This window comes from Macaca nemestrina, chromosome 6, assembly GCF_043159975.1.
Source record: "Macaca nemestrina isolate mMacNem1 chromosome 6, mMacNem.hap1, whole genome shotgun sequence".
Lineage (NCBI taxonomy): Eukaryota > Metazoa > Chordata > Mammalia > Primates > Cercopithecidae > Macaca > Macaca nemestrina.
Genome location: NC_092130.1, coordinates 143,521,078 through 143,538,580, shown reverse-complemented (window position 1 = coordinate 143,538,580; position 17,503 = coordinate 143,521,078). Strand labels below are relative to the sequence as shown.

Sequence of the window (17,503 nt, the reverse complement as noted above, 5' to 3'; positions counted from 1 at the left end):
CCAGAACATATTTCTGTAAAGTTTTATAGAAATACTGATTTATTTGGGTGTTGATTGCCAGAAATGTGTTAGTCAGTAGGAGTATAAAGCTTTTTGAGGCTCGGTGCAGTGGGTCATGCCTGTAATCCTAGCACTTTGGGAGGATGAGGCGGGTGAACCACCTGAGGTCAGGAGTTCAAGACCAGCCTGGCCAACATTCTGAAGCCCCATCTCTACTAAAAATATAAAAATTAGCTGGGGTGGTAGCACACGCCTGTAATCCCAGCTACTTGGGAGGCTGAGGAAAGAGAATCAATCACTTGAACCCAGGAGGCAGAGGTTGTGGTGACCTGAGATCACGCCATTGCACTCCAGCCTGGGCAACAAGAGCAAAACTCAGTTAAAAAAAAAAGTTTTTTGAAAGCCTTAGGAAATTATGAATTGACTCTTTCTGTCCCTTAATACCATAAACTCATTGTTTTTCTTATATTTAAAAATGTCACCTGTTTTAGTTTCTTTTTTTGACTCATGAGCTTTGTTTTATTGTATTTATTGATTATGCTAATAACTTTTAGATTTTTAATGTTTTTTAGAATAATTTCTTCTAGATAGCAGAATAAAATTTTGATATTTTAATTAGCCAGCTTAAGCAAACTAGCGATAGAGAACTTAAAACCAAGAAAAGCTAGTAATTGTTTCCATTTAGCCTGAATTATGAGTTTCTGTAATTCAGGAGAGAGAGATAGACACTACATTTTTTTAAATGTAAATATTATAAATTGCTAATGTTGTATTGTTTGGGGAAGCAGGTCAGGGCCAGATATTTTTCAAAATGGTTAATAGATTTTGCACTTTCAATGAATTATTTTCTTTTTTACTTTATTTAAAGTTATTTCTCTGACCTGTTGGTCCATATGTTTTCTCTTCATCTAGTTCAGCTCCTTCTGTTAGGATGTATCTTACGAGCTACAGGGCATTCCTTTCCAGAACTCTCAGTTTAAAGTCAAATATGAGAGTCTGCCTGGTAAGCTGTATGTCTATAGTTGACACTTTTCCTTCTTACTTTTCTGCGTTTCAAATCTTTAAATTACATGCACTCTGCTGACCAAACATAAATTAATATTTACTAATTATTGCTAATTCCTACCATAATTTCTTCAAGTTACGCAACTGCCTTTTCCAAATTATAAATGAACCTATCTGATATGCTTTAATAGTTCTTTATAAAAAAGAGACTAGGCCTCTTTGTTAGAAGCTAGAAGCTTTGTGACATTGGAAATCACTGGGTCTTCACTGGGCCTTCCCTGGATATCCTACTAGCTCTTCGTTATTTATTTTATTACATGAACAGGGCTTGCAGAAGCAGATCTTTTTTTTTTTTTTTTTTTTTAAGAGAGATAGAGTCTTGCTGTGTTACCCAGACAGATTGCACTAGTGCAATAATAGCCCATTGCAGCCTTGAACTCCTGGGCTCAAGCTGTCCTCCTTCTCTAGCCTCTTGAGAAGCTAGGACTATAGGCACACACCACCAAGAAGCCAATCTGGAAGAAAAAAATACAAGTCAAAGTTTGGCTGAGCCAGCCATGTAATACACCTATGACTGGCAGGCACATGTATATATCATTATTACCGAATCAACTGCATTCTTTTAATTCCATGAAAAGCAGTCTATTATACATACTGTCAGGGGAAGTCTACTAAGAAGATGGCTATGATTGGCTATTACAGACTTGCCAAGTCTCGTTTCACTGGTATTACAGGAAAAAAGACATCTCTTTAAAAAATACTTGAAGTGCCATGAAGACGGGACAATTTGTACTTCTCGGTATCCTCTATCCTCTCTCTCAAAGTGCTAGAAAAATGGATCGATCTAACTAATATAGAAAACTAAGGGATAAGATTATTTTGGTCAATCTATAAATTCATATTTTTGAATTCTTTTAGAAATAAAGTCTTCCTCATCGATACCACAGAGGTGGCATACACTATGCTAAAACAACTGTTTATTACATAAAATATTTAAGCTATGTAGCCAAAACACATGTTAACAACAAATAAGGTTAGCCACCTTGGTGGGGAAATGGAGTGATAGTTCTCTAGAATGAGGAAGAATTCATTTTTGGCAGCTGTTTTGTTGGCATGGTGCTAAAGCTTGTTTTATCCCCAGCAAGGACAGGATCTGATGTAGGAGGGTCTTGGCAACAGGCCATGTCGTAATGAGGGTTATTTTTATAAAATAGATCTCATTGTATTGGCAAAGCTTAATCCTCTGGTGGGTAGAATCCCTTTTATTATAGTTCATATTTTGACTTACTGCTTTTTTAGTAGTAAATTAAAAAGGTTCTCTGTTGATTTAACCTAAAGATAGCATCTGCAATTGTAAGTGCTTCTGCTATTTATGTAAATATTGTTTCATGTGTTATTGTGGAAAAGGAAGAAAGAACTTGTGGATTTAGAGAATTAAGGCTGAAGGAAATAGTGGCAATGGAAAAAGAGGCATATGAGGTGTTCCGTGATGCTGTCTCATGGTCCTGGGGTCTGCATATGAGGAGGTGACACCAAATGCATATTAAAATTTTATGTCATTAAGTGAAAAACTTTCTTTGTGTTTTAAAATGACATACTAGGGTGGGCGCAGTGGCTCATGCCTGTTATCCCAGCACTTAGGGAGGCCAAGGCAGGTGGATCACTTGAGGCCAGGTGTTTGAGACCGGCCTGGTCAACATGGCAAAACCCCGTCTCTATTAAAAATATAAAATTTTATATTAAAAAATATAAAATTAGCTGGGTATGGTGGCACTTGCCTGTAATCCCAGCTACTTGGGAGGCTAAGGCACAAAATTCGCTTAAACTGGGAGGCAGAGGTTGCTGTGAGCCAAGATGACATCACTGTACTCCAGCCTGGCTGACAGAGTGAGACTGTGTCTCAAAAGAAAAAAAAAGTAAAATGACATTCTAGAAACATTAGAATACTTAGGTCTTGCAAGTTAATTAATGACTTTGAGGTTTAATTCTCTTATCCATCAAATGTGGACAAGTTAGATCTTTTTACAGGCAACTTAGCTCTTTAGACTGCAAATAGAAAAACCTTTTTACTTCCTTCCCTAAGATGAAATTGTGAGACTCCCCTTGGTATGACAATTGTATAGGAGCCAATAAAATTTATGATATCAAAAAGAATGAAGTTATCCATTTATACTGTTAGTTACAGTTTTCACTTACAGCCTTTTTTAAAAAAACTTTTTTCATTTGAGTACTTCTGGATTATGGTTTTGAAAAGAGTTTTTCTATTGATGTTAATTGATATTTTTCTAGTTATTTTGTTTCAAAGGCACCTTAAGTACACCTCATGTTTTTACACATAAACATTTGTAGTTACTTATGTAGCTAAGATTTAAATACAAAATAAATTATTACATAGCCTTTTAGAAATACCATGATAATAAACTGAACCGCTTTACATGACATTGTATATAACAACAAAAGATGAAGATCTTACAGATCTTGTTCTTTCTGGGTGTTTCAATAGTGGCAAACTGACTTTGGTATTATAAGGTGGGAATAAGAAGGAACTGTTAATATTACTCTAGTTTCTGTGGGTTGGAAATACTGTAAGCTCTGCAGAGAGCTTACAGTTAGTGAAAAATTTATTATGTTGTCAGCACAATTCAGAGATATTCCTCTTGGATACATAAAATTCTAAAGTCTAAATAAACATTACAAAGCATTTGGCAATCTTGACAAACTCCTTTTAAGGTCTTTTAAAAATCCCTTTTTGATATCTTCTCTTTCTTCTTTTTTGCTGCTTAATGTAAGACTGCTTTTGTGTCATTAGTAACTGAGCTGGTGAAATAGTTTAGCTGGTAGACATATTTTGCTGCAAAAGTCATTCCCTTTTGATCTTAACAAGACAAGCTGTAGTCATTTATCGTTAGAGTCTGTTATCTTGATGAAAGAAGAACCTTGAGTAGATTTATTTTATTACACATCAACTTGATGTGTGAAATTACTTATGTTGTCTGTATTTGCAACTGTTAATTCCCAGGAAAACAGGTGTCTTTATATTATGTGGCCCACTGGAATTTAAACATTTTTTTTAAATAGGTTCATCAAGATGTCAAAATCTTCAATCGTTTAGTGTCATTTCTATGTTTTGAAAAGTTGTTAGAAGCCTGTGGATATTTAGATTATTAGAGATAATATTAGAGATAATCAGGATATAATATTTTAGAAAATAATAGAGAAGGCAGTTTATAAATAGAAGACTTGAATGTGTTCAGCATGTTAGATACGGAATCAGTACTTGCTTTTTAGGAATTCATGTAATTAATAAAAATGTTAGTATTACTTGCTTTTTATAACAACTTCATTGAGACACAATTCACATACCATAAAATTTACCCTTTCAAGTATACAATTCAGTAGTTTTTAGTATACTCACAGAGTTGTGCAACCATCATCTAGTTTTTAGAATATTTTCATTCCTCCAAAATGAAACCCTGTATTCCTTAGCAGTCACACGCCATTTTCCCTTTACTTCAGTCTGTAGCTACCACTAATTTACTCTGAATTTTAAAATGATGCATTGAAGTTGAAACAAATAATAGTTTAGTACCACTGATCCTTCATGTTAATGAAATTATGTAATTAAATGTTATATGCATTAAATACTTGTTAGTAGTATGTTTAGTATGTTACTGAAGTTTTATTTTCCTCCTGTGGTAAGTAGTAGCTTATCATCACTGTATGATTTAATTAGATATGATAGTATATCATTAATTACCCAGTGTTATTTAATAGGAGCTTGTTGAATCTACCTCTTTTTTGTTTTTGTTTTGAAAATTTGAGATAAATGTTTTTTTTCTTTAACCCCCAAATTGGGACAAATACAATGAACTTAATTGTATTTTTTCTTTGCTTAGAATACTTTTCCTTCATGGTACAAACAACTATTTATATAGTAATTATAATAGAAACGATGTTTACTTTTCAAATAAACTTTGCAATTTTTCTCAGTCTTAGAAACACCCCATTTTTGCATACAAGTGATTGGCATTTTTTACAGATCATGCTTTTTTATTTCCTGGAGCAAACTCAAGATCCTTGCTAGCTGTGCCACTTGATTGTTTGAATGACTAGTTAATTAGCAATTAGAAAACTGCAAGGCTAATACATAAGGCCTAGTTTTGCCTGGTTTAATCCAAGGGTTGAGAGTAAGAGGTAAAGGGAATATTTTTTGAAATTTGCACTTGGACCAAAGATTCTGTTAATGTGGAGATATGCTGTATAGTTCACCAGGGATTTAGTTCAGAGGAGAACTGTCAGAATCATCCTAAGATTGTTATTAGATTTCTGGGAGAAAGATATGTCTGAGGAAAATGACTATAAGACTTCTCTGACTCATCTTGGGAAGTGATGTCAGAACCTGAGGTCTCCAAAATTAATAATAGTACAGTAGTTGTTACTGTGACTATTCCTGTAATAAGCTGTTTTCTCAATTTTCTCCCCAGATATAGAAATCAAGATATTAGTTATTATTTGTAAATAAATGAGGGCTGAAACAGTGCCATTGCTCGATACTGATAAAAGATACCTGGAGTCTGGTTCAACTGGGCTCGTGGAAAATGAGTATGATCACACACATAGTCATCACACCACAACTTTTATTGTGGTACACAAAAATATAACCTAAATCCATGGTCTCAGGAGCATGCTTATATATAGATACACATGGTGGATTTTATAATAGCTCTCAGAGGAAGAATGGGTTTCACTTTACAAAATTTTGTTCTGCCTACAGAATTTTAAGAATAAATCTCTTGTATAACTTGATGCTCTTATGTAAAATTAAAAGAAATGAAAACCTAAACTATTTAAAAATAACAAAATAGCTTCTGATAAGAAATGCTAACAATATAATCTGGTTTTGAGTTTTTTGTTTTTATGTTAACTTTTTTTTTTCCATGTTAGATTAACTACTCAATGTGCAGACCCCCAAAGATGCATTGTGTTACTGTGTCTCATGGGTCTTTTCACTGAGTTTGGACATGAGTTTTGAGCATGGCTACAGAAGACTTCTTTTACTGCTCCCGGTTATCATGCCTGGCTTGTGTAATTGGGTAGTCATCATGAAAAAAAGGAGAGGGGGGAGATTTTTTTAACCTTTGAAAGTGATACCCTTTTCAGCCTTGGCAGATTGCAGTGTTCTATCTTTGTCTCTAAAATCCACATCGGAAATGCTAAGAGTTCCCATGTTGGAGTTAGGAGAGGTCGTTGTCAGGAGGATCCTGTAGCACTTTTCAGAAATTAGAGGGTCATCCAGCAAAACTAGGCCACATAGTCTAATGATCAAGTGCACCCAGTAATATCACTTGGATTTGAAGATCTGCATGCTTTTAAGCTTATCTGTTATTTGGTCTGATTTCTATTTACCTATTCAAGTCCAACACAGTTTTTGTGGTTGCTGAAAAATACCTCATTGATATTAGTTTGCATATATAAAAGTTTTCATCTAATTTTCTTTTCAGTAGGTTGCCAGGTTTATGCGTATTTGCCATAGGACCTCTTCATTTAGCCCTACCCACCCATCCACTCACCTGGCTCCTTCTTATGGTACAGTGGTGTAGTGAGTGATTCAGTGAATTTTTAAAGAGAGTTTTATCTCTGTAACAGGTATGTGGGAAGTGTTTGGTAGGTGTGGTGTTTGGGAAGTGGCAGCTGTTGAGAAGGTCTCTGACCTGGTCCTTTAAGTTTTATAAATGCAAGTTTAAAAAATATATTTAAAAAATCTGACTTTGGTTTAGCGCTTGTTTATTTTAATTGAATCCTTTCACCAGTAATTCAATCGACTGTCCTATTAACTTTTTCAGGTCTTGTTGAGAACACTCACAGTGAATAAACAGAATGCACTATACTACAATCACTATTCTCTGAAATCAGTGGCAAGGCACCACAATAAAGTTATTTATTGAGTCCAAATCTTAACCTTTGTTCTGATCATGACATGCTTTTTACAATATTCTTCTCTCTTTATAATACACTGAGTGTTATGGAACTTTCTGCTGTATGAGAATCATCATTATGAATATCTTACACAGAATTGTACTGCTCAAGATAGATGCATGCGTAGGGTCAGGTAGGTACCAAGCAGTGAGTGGGATACTGATTGTAAAAATGACTTTATTTCCCCCCTCTATCTGTGCCCTTTGCAATGTAACTATAGAGGTAGAGTCTGTTTCCTTACTTCTTGAATCTGGACTGGCCTTATAACTTGCTTTGGCTGATAGAAGTGGCAAAAGTGATGGTATGTCAATTATGAAGCTAAGCCCTAAGAGCTGTGTGCACCTCTGCTCATGGAGCACCCTGCCTAACCTACATGAGAATTGGGTTGAGCTAGCCTGCTGGATGTGTTCTCACTGGTCACCCCATCCAAAAGCTAGCCAGCCGCAATATATACATGAGGGAGGCCATTCTGGATAAGCCAGTCTTAGCCAACTTGTCAGGCTATTTCAGAATTCTGAGAAAGCATAATTATAAGAATTATGTCAACCTGTCAGGCTGTTGCAGAATTATGAGAAGGCATAGCCAAAATGAAAGTTCTAGCTGACTTGTAGAGTTAAGAGCAAGAAATGTTTATTGTTTTAAGCTACTGTGTTTGGGGTAGTTTATTAATGCATCAGTGTCTAACTTCTACATAATGATTGGTCTTAGAATATGTTTCCTTGGAGGTGTTGGGAAGTCACTTGCTGCTTTCTCAGAAAATTGTCCTGAATGATATTTTTGCAAAATTAGTGAATCAAACACAAAAATAACTTATTTTTATGGTTGTTTGCTACCCTTAGGTGTTTGTTGAATTAAATTGCCCTCTTGCAAATAATTGCTTTTGTTGTTTTGATGTCCTTTGATAATAGCATTTCATATATTATTTGTTCTATTGATCTTATTGGGGAAACCACAAGATGTCCCTTGTCATCTTGTTCTCCTTTTTCAGTCTCATGTGCTCAATGTTTTGATGAAGTGTGTTAAGACTTATTTCCTCATTTGTTTAGTCATACCACAGATTGCTTTTGAGCATTCAAAATATGCATAGGCACCTTGCCTAGGGCTTTTGTGAGCTTACAGTCTGGGAAGATACTGGCTAGTAAACAGCAAGGTAAAATACAGTGGAATAGAAATTCTAATGATAGGAACACATAAGAGGAAGCAATTGAGGGATCAGTGTTCCCCTGAAGAAGTGATACATAATTTTAGGCCTAAAGGATGAAGTGGGAATTGTAGAAAAGGAACAGAAATAGCACTTGATGCATGAAAAATGTATGTAGAAAGACCTAAAGGCAAGATAACTGTGTAATTATGGCTGGAAATACAGAAGAAGTAGGGACTAATAGCAAGAGATGAGTTCAGAGTATGATTAGAAACCAGGTTATGCAAGGTGCTATAAGACATATTATTGTGGAGGGTAGACTGAAAGGAAGCAAGACTAGAGGCAGGGAGGCCAATTAGGAGGGCATTGCAGTAATTTATACTAAAGGCAATGGGACCATAAATTAGGGCACTAGCAGTTGGGATAAAGATAAGTAGATGAATTCTAGTGAAAGGCAAAATTGACAGGACATAGGGTCTGACTCAATGGTGAGTATAATGGAGATAGAGGAATCAAGGATGATATTCAGGTTTTTTGCTTGGGACAACTAGCTGATGATTCACTGAGGTGGAGGGGTATCATAGCAGGAAGGGGCTTTGGAAGGAAGACAATTTAATTTTCAAAGTGTCAAGTTTGAAGTACATGAGAAACTTTTGAAAAGTGCCAGAAGATAGCTAGTTTTTTGCCTCTGAAACTCAGGAAATATCTGTTCTGGAGATACAGCTTTGAGAGTCATAAGTATTTGATAATTGAAATCATGGAAAGGGGATGTGATTAACCAGGCAGGGAGGTTTTCACTTTGAGAAAAGGGCCCAAGACTGAATGCTGAGGAAATGACAATATTTAAGAGACAAAGAGGAGTCCACAGAGTGCTAAGGTGAACCGAGAAATAGAAGGAAAACTAAGAGAGGACTGTCACAGAACTAAGAGAATGTGTCAAGGATCTGAGAATGGTTATCAAGATCAAAGGCTGCTACGAGGCCAAGTAAAGCCAAGTAAAGACATTTCTGAAGAAATGTCTTTTGGTTTTAGTAACATGTTCGTACCCTTTGTTTCTAAGCACAAGTTGTTCCTCCCACTTAGAATGTTCTTTACCCATTTCTGTACTTAGTGAACACCCAGTCTTCCTTCCAGATGTTTCTCAAATAGTCCCTCCTCTATGAAGCCTTTCCCAGCAAAATTATTTTCTTGCCCTAGTTTAATAGCTATAGTAGCACATATAAGGTTTTCATAGATGATTTTGTGTACATCTCTGTGCCCTGACAAGATACTGAATTCTTGAGTTCATCAAGTTTGTATGAAATTTTTTAGGACTGGCAGCTTGTGTTACTCATCTTTTTATTCTTAGTGTTCCACATAGTGGCTGGCAAGTAGGTAGTGCTTGAAAATGTTTGTGGATTTGAATGCTTGATTTTGAATATGGCCCTAGGCAAAAAGCAGCATTTCAAATTGCATATTAAAAGTCACTTCAAAACCAAAATAGTGCTGCCTATTGGATGAACTTTATCATATATTCTTTTCTCTAACAAGATTCAAATACAAATTGGAATCTATTCCAAAAGATGCATTGTTACGGAACATAGGAGGAGGAGGCAGATAGGTAATAATCTATAATTGGCCAAGAATAGACTAGTCTTGTATTCTCTAGTACGTGTTTGGATCCAAAAGGATCTTTTAGGAAAGTGCCACAATATGTAACAGTCAGTCAAAGAGTCTGTTGTTGCCTAGATGTTGGAATAAATTTGATAACTTCTGGAGGATTATTTTAAGTCCATGTGTTCATTTGTTTAAGTTAAGTATATTAAGCCACTTCCTACCGAATAATTAAGTTACCCCAGGGGTTTACATTGGAAGAGAGTTACTCTTAAAATCCACTGGAGTGTATTAGGGTTAAAGGTTACCTTTGATTTAGCATGCAGCACTCATTGATGTTGAATGATGTTGAATGAAAATATAGATAGATAGATGCCTTGTATTTTTGGTTGTAACTTTGAAAATTGGTAACATCCCTTCTCCCTTCCTCTTGGTATTTTAAGTGGGCTTAATTTACTCAAATTCTTTTCTACACCTTTTCTGACATTTTATTGCAGGGATTTTAGGGGCTCATTTGTTGTGCCTCTATGTAAAGCATATTTCTAATATAGGAGCAAAAAGAATGATGTCTGGAGTCATCTGGAGTCAGAAAAACAAAAGGCTGAGTGGTATTAAGATCTGGTTTATGGAGTTGAATGATTGTCTTAGATAACAGGAGTAAGGACCCACTGCAGTAAGTAAGGATTTCTAATTCCTGTGAAGGCCAGAAGGAGAAGCCAGTGATAACAGCTTCAGAAACTGCCCATAAATAAATTGCTGAGCTGAGGAATTATGTTCTGTTTCTAAAACATGTGTAAAATTATATATAAAGGGCAAGAGAGCAGCATTAATATGCATGGCCAGATTCCAATTTCAGTAGGCAGTTCCTTCCCTCAGGCACAAAACGAGGTAGTTGAACATTGTAGGAGAAATACACTGTGTAAGCCTGTGTTGTGCAATTCATTTGATGATGTGACTGTTGAGGTGGGACTGGGAAAGCCTTGGTATACCACCAAGAAAAGAAGCTGCTGGATCTGTATGGTCTGTGGGGCCCCTGGGGAGTTGGTGTACTTCTGCTGAGTATTATAAGCAGTTCTGCTTAGTTGAATGAGCCAGAGTCCTAGAATATATCCTTGATAGCTTCTTCTTTTTCTTTTTATCTATTCATATGGCACAGTGCAATTTTGCTACATTGATATATTGTATTATGTTGAAGTCAGGGCCTTCAGTGTATCCATCAGAGGAGAAACATACATTATACCCACCAAGCCAACCTCCTATCATCCACCCCCTTCCCACCCTCACCTTCCTTTCTTTAACCCCACTTTCACCAGTTTTGTAAATTCTACCTCTAAAAATACATGTTGAATCAGTGCACCTTACTCACTATTAAATATTATTTGAATGAGGGAATAAATGCATTCAACTGCCTAAGTTCAAATCACTATCAGTTCTCAACAGATCTTTCACTTGTTTTCCTCCCACTGCAAGCATAGTGATATTTTCTAAAAATCACAAATCAAGTCATGTAACTCCCCAACTTAAAACCTCTAGGCTTTGGGCTAAAATCCGAAATGTTTATTACTTCCCACATGATCTTGCATAATCTTGTTCTGGCTCTCTTTAATTCATCACAGCAACTGATTTTCTTGTCTTCCAATAATTTAAACTCTTTTCCATCTCTTAGCTTTAGCACCTGTTCTTTCTTCTTCCTGGAATGCTCTTATTTTCACTCTTCTGACTAACTTGACTCCCTCAGGGATCCTCAGTCTAAGTGAAGTTTCTCTGTTATACTTTTTGAAATTCTTGTACTGTTCTTTAACAGCACTTGTTAAAGCTGGAAGTTATATAAGCTAACCTGTGGGTTTTTCTCTCCTGTGATTTTTTTCTTCTGCTTTGAAAGTTCAGGTTTCCCATCTTGCGTTAAAGGCTTTACTCCTACAGTTCTCTAAATCGTCATTCTTCTTTACTGGCTCATTTCAATCAACTTATTAATATCCGTCAGTAGCTCTCATTAAACAGTAAGAATAACAGAAGGCCCCTGTTCACCCTAATTCTCCCTCAGTTACTGCCTCTTTTTTGTTGTTGTTCTCCCACAGCAAAAGTTCCAAAGTGAGTTAGTTGTCTGTAGTCTCTGCCTCATTTCTTGTCTGTCATTCACCTCAGAGCCCATTTCAGTTAAGCTTTGATTCACATTGTTCCACTGAAATTACTTTCATTTTGCCAAATTCACTCATTAGTTCTCTCTCCTTTCCTGACTTCTCAGCAACCCTCACCACACTGGACCGTTTCCTTCTTGAAGCATTCTTTCCTCTTGACTTTTGTGACTAATGTGGTCTCCCAGGCTGCAAGAGCTGAGATGGAGATAGGCTGGCAAGATTTTGAGGGGAGGGGATTGTCCTTGAAAGAAAAAGAGGAGCAAAGCAAGATTGGTCAAGCATTCAGACCAATATCCAACACCTACAGAAGTTGAGAGGAGTGGAAGCAGGATTAGGTAGGGAAGACCATAATGCAGATCTAACAAGGTATCTGACAACCCACTGGGACCTTTGGAGCAAAGGTTGCTTATTAGAGGAAACGCGTGTTAGGTAGACTAACACGGTCAGGTCAGGTCATACTACCCACAGTGTGCTCTCTTATTGGCTAGGGAAGTATTTGTCCTTGATACAAAAACAAAGCAGATCCTAAGGCTGTTAACAGATGAAGGTTGTCAGTTAACTGTACTCTTAATACAGCTTAATGGCAAGTTGTTTCTTGAAAGGACATCCTAGCAGCATACCCCCTCCATGGCTTGCTACCGTGATGCACGTTTCTTTGTCTTTTCCTTACCTTAGTCATCACTTCTCAGTTTCCTTTGTTTCTTTCTCCTCTTCTTGTCAACCTTTGAAAGTTAGCATATGTCAGGATTTGATTCTGGACTCTGCCCTTGTTTGTACTCTCTTCCTAAGTCCCATGGTTTAAATCCCATTTCTGTGCCTCAATCCTTTACATCTCTAGTTCTGCCCGCTCCACTGACCTCCAGACTTACAGATCCAATAGCCTGCTGTTTAACTCCTCTTTGGATGTCTAACCAGATACATTAAGCTATATGACTAAAATAAAACTCTTAGTTTTCGTCTCCAAACTGGTAGCTCTCCTGTTTTTCCTCATTTCTGTAAATAACACTACACCCATCCATGTATTAATAATTGTCTAGACCAGAGATGTGAGAGTCATTCTTGATTTTTCTTTACCTTTCCTGTTAAACCCCTTAGCAAGTCTATCTGTTGTACATCTAAAATATAACACTTGTCCATTTTTCTCCCGTTCCACAATGACCCATGTTGTCCAATACATTAGAAACCATTATAATCCCTCATGTGGACTCTGCAGTAGTATCTTAACTGGACTGTTTGCTTTCTTTTTGCCTTCCCAGACTCTCCTAGAATGAAAGCTCTGCGAGGGCAAGGGCGTTTTACTCGTCTCTGTGTCCACAGTGCCCAGAACACTATCTGGTACAGAGTGGATACTCATTAAATATTTGTCAAATGTATAAAGATTGAATGAATCACTTCTTTAGTTGGAATTTATAACATAAATCAGATTATGCTCTTTCTTGCTGTGACATAATAAAATAATATGTGTTTGGTTTCAGTCCCCAGTTTGTGACACTGAGCTCCTAAAACCCTTGTAATTTCCTGGGTGATGGGATGATGGCGCACCTTCTACAGAGCTCCTGAATCCTTGGAATTTTCTGGGTGATAGAAGCATCTTTTGTGCTAATGAGGTGACTCTTGGTTGACTTCCGGATGGCTTCAGCGTGGGGCTGGTCACCAGAAAAACCAAGCTGTAATTAGGCATTTGGAACTTTAAGCTCTACCCCCATCCTCCAGGGAGAGGAGTGAAGATGGAAATTGAGTTAATAATTTATTATGTCTGTGTGATGAAGTCTCCATAAAAAAATTTCAAAACTATGGGGTTGGGAGAGCTTCCAGTTTGGTAAATACAACCACATGCCAGGAACCTACCCAACTCCAGAGAGACGGAAGCTCTTGTACTCAGGAACTTCCAGACCTTACCCTACATACCGCTCTTCAATCTGAGTGTTCATCTGTATCCTTTATAATAAACTGGTAAATGTAAGTCAGGTGTTTCCCTGAGTTCTGTGAGCCCTTACAGCAAATTACCAAACCTGAGAAGGGGGTTGTAGCCAAGTTGGTTAGAAATACCAGCAAACCAAACTTGCAGCTGGCATCTAAAGTGGGGGCTGTCTTGTGAGATTGAGTCCTAACCTTGGGTCTGACGTTAACTCCAGTTAGATAGTGTCAGAATTAAATTGAATTGTAGGATGCCCGGTTGGTATCTGCTGGATAATTGTTTGTTGGTATGGAAAAACACACACATTTTGTGTCAGAAGTGTTACCAGTATAAAAAACAGATTTCCTTCCTTCCCTCCCTGCCTGCCTGCCTGCCTTCCTTCCTTCCTGCTTTCCTTCCTTCCTTCCTTCCTTCCTTCCTTCCTTCCTTCCTTCCTTCCTTCCTTCCTTCCTTCCTTCCTTCCTTCCTTCCTTCCTTCATCGCTCCCTCCCTCCCTCCCTCCTTACTTCCTCCCTCCCTCCCTCCCTCCCTCCCTCCCTAAAACCCAGTGGTTTATCCATTTAGAATAGAATCCAGGTTGCAAGATTCTCTTCCATCTGGGTCCTTCCTACCTCACTGACCTTATCTCATATTACACTATGCTCCAGCCACAGCTTATCCCCATTTTTCACACTGAGCTCGTTCCCACATTAGGAGGTTTCACTTGTTTGTTCTACTTCCTGGTGTGCTCTAAGGCAAGACAATACATCCTTATCATTCAGGTCAAATTCCAGAATGTCATAGCTTCAGAGATATTTCTTTTTCTGTCCATTGTATGTAATTTGGGACCTTTCCTCTGATTTTGTTATATACTAGTATTTTATTTAGTAATGAAAAAATTAATAATTAGAAGAACCAATTAATTTTTCAAGCTGTTTAGTCTCTAAACTTTATTTGCACTTAGGACGTTAGAACAACTAGGCTCTTTTTAATTTTTAATTAATCGATAGCGCTTCCTTCCAGTCCTATCTATCAAAGAACGCTGCTTAGCCTCCAGTGTATCTAAAATGAAGAACCCAAAGTAGCTAGACCAGATCCTAGAAACTTTAGTGTAGATTTATGATCATTTTAGGAAGCTCCTTGGGTACTGTACCGTAAATATTTGGTAGTCTTTTTTTTTTTTTTTCCTGTGTTCTACACCCTCAGAGACTTCCTCAGGAGAGGGACATCATCATATTTATTTGTATTTTTTTTGTAATAAAAATATCATTTTTATGACAGGGTAAAGAAGAGCTAGGCTAAAGATAGGGAGTTCAACTCAGTCACAAGATTAGTTCTGGAGTCTACACAACAGGAATAAAGGATTGGATACTTGTGGCAAGTTGGTGGAAAAGAAGGGACAAATGTGTGGCATACTTCAAAATGGGATTCATCAGCCCTTATCGTCTGATCAGATATTCATTCAGTCATGAGTTATTGGCCCTTAACTCTGTGTTATACCCTGAGCCAGGTTCTAAGGGATGTTAGTGAGCAGGATAGCTCCCAATCTAGTCAGGGAGAAAAATACTAATGAAGTAATAATTATAGTTACAAGCAATCCTTTGAAGCTGACAGGATAAAATGTATAGGATGATGATGATGATAAAATAATAATATTGCTTGAGGCCAGGAGTTTGAGACCAGCCTAGGCAACAGAGTGAGACGCCTTCTTTACAAAAAATAAAAAAAAGAATAAGCCAGGCATGGTGGCACATGCCTACAGTCCTAGCTACTCAGGAGGCTGAGGTGGGAGGATTACTTGAGCCTAGGAGTTTGAGGTTGTAGTGAGCTGATTAAATGCACTCCAGCTTGGGTGACAAGTGATACCCTGCCAGCCAATCGGTCAAAAAAATAGTTAAATCACACATATATACATATAAAATAATAATTGGAGATTTAGAAGAGGTCAGGGAAGACTTTCCCAGGGAGATAATGTTTTAATTGAGAATGGAGGAGGAGAGAGAAACGCCTGTGAGGCAAAATGATATTCTAGAGGGAAGGCTGCATGTGCATTGTAGGGATGGAGAAGAAGGAGTCAAGGATGAATGAGACCACTTCCTTGAACAGTTATGTTAATGCTGACTCTCCCCAAGTGAGACAGGGAAGGTAGGAGAAGAGCCGGTACGAGGGGAAAGATATTACATTCTATTTTTGGCATGTTAAGTTTTAGCTGCCTGCAGGAAAACCACATCTGGCTGTTAGTTGGAAATGTAGAATTGCAGCCCAGGCAATCGATAGATACATGGATAGTAAAACTTAGACCTGAGAGACATTGTATAGGTGGTGTTTGAAGCCAGAGGGATTGGTACATTTACCTCAGAACACTGAGGAACACAAACTAGCTTTTTAAAGACAAAAGTCAGATGTAGAAGGGACAGGAAAACTGAGCATCAGAGGAGGAAAAGGCTTCAAGGAATAGATAGGTGAAGGATGTGCATAACTGTTGTATTTGGCAGCGAGGCAGTCATTGTGGTCTCTCTCAGAATTTAGTTTCAGTAAAGTGGCAGAGACAGAAAATAAGGCTGCATGGAAAATGTGAAAGAAGTGTCGGCAGAGAAGGGAAGAGGTGTGGAGAGGTGGAAATAATGGCTGTATCATTAAGGATGGTTCATGAATATAGGCAGAGTGGAGAGGAAGAATGAAGTTAATGATTTGAATAACTATAAACAGATCAACCGTTTTAGGAATTTTTCTTTGCCTTTTCTTGGACTCTGTACTAGGGCATTACCATTTTATTTTATAGCTCTAAGTGTAACAAACCCACTAGTAGTGGATGTTAGAAAGTTGCAGAGTAGTAGTGTAGTCAACATGTGGAAGCCATCTTTTGTTCGGTAGTTGACTATTCAGCTGGAATTGCTTCCTATTTATGAAATTTTAATAACACACTTAACTGTTTTATTGGCTGTGTACCTAATGTTTCTCAGTTTTAGTGAAAATCAAAGCAAATTTGTGTTGTTTTTCTTATTTAATGATTAAGACACAATATTTTGGGTAATTTTCTTCCTATAATTAAATGCCATTGATTCAATAACATTATTTGAGCTTATTTGTAAGGCACAGCTAATTAGACTCTGTTCTCAGAGAGTTCATGGTGTAATGTGGGAGAGAAAAATGTACAGTGTAAAATATAATGTGATATGACAAGTTTTATAGGAAGGGCATGTAATACACTCAAACATACAGAAACACAGAAAAAGTTATACATTTAGCCTAGATACATTTCAACAGGTGGGCACTGACCTGAACCTGACCAGTATCTCTTCCACATGTTGTGTTCTCGTTTAAATAACTTATTTTAGATTTTAATTTTCCTGTGTAATTTTAATCTTAATGTTGCTATTCTGTTTCTCTAATTCCTGTGGTAAGTGTTTCTTCAAACTCTCTGTTCTTTGAAGGCACACAATTAAGAGAAATATTGAAATGAAGGAGCAAGCGAATGAATCAATGCATGTAACCAGACTAATAGCTTCAGAAGGATGTGGATTTTTGTCTGTTTTGTTTAGCACCTTATCTCCAGCACTTAGAGCAGTGCTTGGGATACCCCTGGGTCTGTAAATACTTTTTGACTGAATGGAAGGAAGATGTAGGGAGAGAAGGAAGAAAGGAAATTTTTAATGTATTCACTTCTGGAAGAGTAATGAAAAGGAAAAAGACACAAAATCCAATTCTGGCCAGGCGTGGTGGTTCATGCCTATAATCCCAGCACTTTGGGAG

General features: G+C 37.3%; 1 protein-coding gene and 1 long non-coding RNA gene across 7 annotated transcripts in view; one reads left to right on the top strand and one right to left on the bottom strand.

Moving 5' to 3' along the window:
- Positions 1 to 17,503, top strand: part of LOC105473089 (WD repeat domain 70) — a 388,018-nt gene that overhangs the window by 190,192 nt on the left and 180,323 nt on the right. The gene's annotated exons all lie outside the window — the stretch shown is intronic.
- Positions 11,968 to 17,503, bottom strand: part of LOC139363902 (uncharacterized) — a 42,550-nt gene continuing 37,014 nt past the window's right edge. Inside the window, exons 4-5 of the long non-coding RNA XR_011625071.1 lie at positions 12,524 to 12,575; positions 11,968 to 12,094 (exon numbers count right to left, since the gene is read on the bottom strand). This is a non-coding gene — a long non-coding RNA (uncharacterized lncRNA). The remainder of the gene's footprint in view (positions 12,095 to 12,523; positions 12,576 to 17,503) is intronic.